The 5,105-nt window shown below is 43.2% G+C and overlaps 1 pseudogene; it reads left to right on the top strand.

The window, feature by feature from the left end:
- The first annotated feature begins 451 nt into the window (after positions 1 to 451).
- Positions 452 to 2,440, top strand: LOC111726240 (annotated as a pseudogene).
- The last annotated feature ends 2,665 nt before the right edge of the window (positions 2,441 to 5,105 follow it).

The following is a 5,105-nucleotide window of genomic DNA, read 5'->3' as shown; positions in this document are numbered from 1 at the left end:
GGCCGCCACTCATCGACCTTGTAAAACATGACTTTTTGGGGAATCTTGAGTATGGAAAAGCATCTCCAATTTTTTTCTTCAAGAAATCCCTCCATTTCTATCCTCTCTTCTTTCTCTGTGTTTCAGTTCCTGTTTCGAATTTGTTCTTAGGCGAAAGAAACCCCTTTTCTGATCCATAGTTAGTGGAGAGTGAAGCGGTCTCAAAATCAGAAGGTGTGACTCTGATCTTGAAAAATAACTTTTCTTCTCTGGGCCTCAGTTTTTCCTCATCTGTAAAATGGAACACATAACTCTGCTTTTGAAGCCTACCCTCATGCTGTCTTTTTTATGATTTATATATTAATAATAAGGCTCTGGAGAGAAATGTTACTTCCCACCTGAATACAACAGTTCTTGGAAAGGAAGGGAGGTAGAGAACTTGAGGGGAAATGTATGAGAACCAAAGTCAAGAATGAAGACTGTCAGGTAAGAATTTTGGAAAGCTCGTTGACCTCTAACCATGATAGAGGATGAAAACACACCAGCAAGGGGCAACATTTCTTCTTGGGCACTAATGCTTTTCCACTACTCTGAACAACCTACCAGCTCTAAGGCTTTTTCCTGCCCCAGCATTGAATTCACAAGATCTGATCTAACAGACTGGTTTGAGATTTTTAAGATGCCTGGGGTAGATGGCAAGGAAAGTGCGAGTCATATCTTAAATGAATGTAGCCGTCCTCAGCCATCCTCACCAACATTGCCAGCTCCCTGCCCTCCAGGCATGTGGTAAGATTGAACTTCCTGTGTCCCTAATGGTTGGATGGGGCCATGCAACAGTTCAGCTCGATAGTTGTAAGTGAAGTAACATTGGTCTTTTCTAGGCTAGAGTATTTCTGTTTCTGGTGCAAGAGTGTCCAGAGCTTCCTTTCCCCCAGCATGGTGACTGGCAAGATCTGGGGTGGTGGCTGTTACATCCGCCTGAACCTCTGGGTGACTGCAACAGCCTGGGCTCCTCTGCTAATCCAGGATGGGTGTGTGCTGTGGTTCTGACATCTGCTTTCAGTCCCAGAGCTTTGGAATTGTTAACCGGAGCATAGTCTCGCCTGTTCCAAAGATTATTATCAGTTGTAAATTTGGTTTGATGAATAAACTACAGAGATTGTTGTAGTTACAGATACATTTGAGGCTTTGTGGGAGACAAGATCATTCTAGGGAGAATAAATCTATGAGCTAATAAAGAGCCCTGGAATCTAGTGGTCAGATCAGTTTGTTTGGCCAAGATGACCCCAAAGACCTCACTGTTGGGGGAGGGACAAACATCTGTGGCCCGTAGGTGAAGATCTCATGAGGTAATTGCCCCTGTGTAGAAGCCAGTTAGCGGTCCAGTTCTTGTTGTTCAGGGTATGTGAGGTGCATATACTGATCTGGGGTTTGTTCTCTCTCATGGTCTTTTTGATGATGGGAAAAATGTGTATTTCCCTCCTAGAAAGTCCTGTCATTGGGGCCTAGAAGCTGACCTTTTGGCAAAATGTTGCCAAGAGAACAAAAGAAACCCAGTGTAAGCTGGAGAGTACCACAGAGACCCTCATGTCTGCTAACAAGGGTTATTTGACGTCTCTTCTTAGATATTCTCACCAGGTGTCAAAGCGGGGCATGTGGGAAGAATATTACAAAGGTTTAACTCTTAAGATTGCGCTTATGCTTAACGATGTAAGGCAAAAACTTGGTATAATCAAAATTTTCCTTAGAAATATTTTGTAATCATTAGGAAATCCAGAAAACTCCGTTTGAGGTATGCAGGGTCAGACGATAGCAAGTCCAGTACCACCATATTTCCCTCTAATGTTGGAATCATACCCCCTTGAGTCAAATAGATCTTGAGTCTCTTGACAAAGAGTAGTTGGCTTCTGTGTAGAGAGCATGTTATATTAAAAATTCTTTTCTCCCCTTTTAGCCAGAGATGTCATCTTCCAGTAATTTGCCAAAATGACAATCGCAAAGGGAAAGAGGAAGGCACCCAATAATGTCCTCTAGGCCTTTTAGAAAACATGGAGTTGTCCCTTTGGCCACATGTATGCATATCTATAAGAAAGGTGATATTGTAGACATCAAGGGAATGGGTAATGTTCAGAAAAGCATGCCACATAGACGTCACCATGGCAAACTGGAAGAGTCTACAATGTCACCCTGCATACTGTTGGCATTGCTATAAACAAGTTAAGGGTAAGATTCTTGCTAAGAAATTTAATGTTCATACTGAGCATATTAAGCACTCTCAGAGCCGAGATAGCTTCCTGGAATGCATGAAGGAAAATGATCAGAAAAAGAAGGAAGCCAAAGAGAAAGGCACCTGGGTTCAACTGAAGCGCCAGCTGCTCCACCCAGAGAAACTCACTGTGTGAGAACCCATGGAAAGGAGCCTGAGCTCCTGGAACCCATTCCCTATGAATTCAAGGCCTAATAGATGTATAGCAGAGCTCACAGGATAACCAAGAGATCCCATGTAACAGTGATATAAGGTGGTGGAAAGTATTCCCCATGAATTCATGGCATCATCATCACACAAAGCTTTGTCACATTCAATGGCAAGGTGCTTCCCCACTGAAATCTTTTCCCTATGAATTCATGGAATAATAGGTATTAAAAATCAGAGGCTACTGTAAAAACGTTTCTCTTCATTGACTAAAAGTGTGGTATTCCCTTCCCCAAAGAAGTATTAAAAGTAAATTTTAATAGTGTCCTTAAAAAAATTCTTTTTAACCCCCTTGAGCAAACTCCATTGACTTTTTGGAAGCTGGGTGTTGGTTTGCGGGGATCCTACTACCCTGATTACTGTATGTGGCCAACCCTAGCATAGGAGAAGCTCAATTTCATCCCCAATGTGGACTGTTCAGCACAAGGGATTTTGAATTCTTGGCATTCTTCAGAAGATTTCTGTTCATCTTAGGTACCCCTTAAGGTCACTGGAGCAACAGCCCTAAGGAACTGTTCTGGGGGCAGATTTTCAAAAATTAGCTTGGAGCTCAACTACTTGTTAAGTGAAAGTGATTACAAAGGATTTCAAGTATGCAGTCCATGACTGCTGGAAGTGGCAGATGGTGTGAGCTTGTACATTATGTCAAGAAATCCATGTACATTTTTTGCAACCATTTACAGCTCGTGGTACATATTAATACTCCCAAATGCTGTCATCACAGGAGCCTGGCCAGCTGACCCTTGTCAAATGTGCCATTTCTTTTTCGTTTCCAAAAGGCTTCACTTCAGTTGCATTTTTCTATCCTCTCTGAGCAGAATCACGTTCAGAGGTTTTGTTATGAATTCAAGGCATTCAAATCACTCTTTAAAATCTCTTGTTTTATCCATGTTCTCATTTGTCTGGTGCGGGGAGACATTTATCCCCTGGTTGTTCTTTCTGTTGGGGGGTGGTGTCTCCTTCCATGCGGTCATACCTTGGACAACACAGAAGCAGTGTGGGCCCACAAATTTCAGTCTATTGGCCCTACTGCCCCTGTGGTAGTGGGCAGTGCAAACCTTGGTAGCCCAAGTAGACCAAATAACACCCCCTAATCCTTATACCTCTCTTTGCAAAGTGCCTGGAAATAAGGTAAAAATTGCCCCACCCTGACTATACCATCCAGCTCATTTCTTACCTCCCACAAAGCTGTTTTCCAACCTGCACTTAACTCCTCTGCTGAACACACTGTTTTCACTCTTCTTGATGACACATTGGACTGACCTTATATGTGGTGAATAACACACATATTGGGGGAATACACTGATGTTTAACTACTCTAGATCTGAAATGTGGGAACATGGGAGAAGAGCATCTGAGTAAGTGTAGGTGTCGTCTCCACCCAAAGGAAAGGAATGTTCTTATAGTTCATCTTTCTGGAAAATAACTAATCCTGGTTTCACAAATGAACAATGGTCACCCAAAGATCTCAAGTCTGAGTCACTGTAATTTGTACATGTGACCTTATTTGGAAAAAGAGTCTTTGCAGATGAGATCAAGTTAAGGATTTTGAGAAGAGGAGATTACCCTGCATTATGCAGGGACCCCTAATGCCATCGTGTTGTCCAAGAGAGAGATGGGCAGAAGAGGAGGCTACGTGAGTGAGGAGGCAGAGGTTAGCGTGGTCCAGCACAAGCCGAGGAATTTCTGGGCAATCAGAAGCTAGAGAGACAAGGAGCAGGAACTCCCCTGGAACTTCTGGAAGGAGCCTGGTTCTGCTGACAACTTGATTTCAGACTTCTGTCCTCCAGGCGGTGGGAGGATAGATTTCTGTTGTTTTAAGCTTGCAAATGTGTAGAAATTTGTTATGGCAGCCACAGGAAACTAAAACACTGGGGCAGAAGATGAGGAAGACCTGAGAATAAAGGAAGATGTTAATATGCCTGTGTGCATGTGTGTGTGTGTATACGTGTGCATGAATATGTGCATGTGTGTGTGTGCTGGTGCAGGCCTGTGTGCACAGTGTATGTGCATGTGCACGTTTGTGTTTCCATGTTTTCCAGAAAATAAGACCTACCCCCAAAATAAGCCCTAGCAGGATTTCTATGCATTTGTTAAATATAAGCCCTACCCAGATAATAAGACCTAGTGATAGGCGTCGCTATGTCGTGTATTGCATAGCCACGCCCTGCATTTTGGCACAGAGAGCTAAGGAAGACTGGTATACCTTTTATCTGCCACAGCTCCTTTCTCCAAGCCTTCGCACTTGTGTGGGTGTGCATGTGGTAACCGCAGTTGCAGGCATCCTATTATGCACATGCCAACGGCTAGGGGAAAGGAGTTCCTGCATCACTAGCGCCAGCCCCATCAACAAGGTTGGCTCCCCTTGTCAGGTTCCAGAAGAAGATGACTTAACTGTACTTGAATAAATGTAGATTGTTGTATTATACTTAATAAAAATGAGACATCCCCTGAAAAGAAGTGCTAGTGTGTCTTCTTGAGAAAAAATAAATATAAGACAGTGTCTTATTTTGGGGGTAACACGGTTGTCAGTGGCAGTAGAGTAAGAGTAGGGCAGGATGGAAGAAGCCCAAGTGCCCATCGATCCACGAATGGATCAACAAACTGTGGTATATGTACACCATGGAATACTATGCAGCCATTAAGAAGGATG

This window comes from Otolemur garnettii, unplaced genomic scaffold, assembly GCF_000181295.1.
Source record: "Otolemur garnettii isolate 467f Iridium unplaced genomic scaffold, OtoGar3 scaffold00058, whole genome shotgun sequence".
In the NCBI taxonomy this organism is placed as follows: Eukaryota; Metazoa; Chordata; class Mammalia; order Primates; family Galagidae; genus Otolemur; species Otolemur garnettii.
The sequence above is the reverse complement of the archived record's forward strand: the minus strand, read 5'-3'. Positions and strand labels throughout refer to the sequence as shown.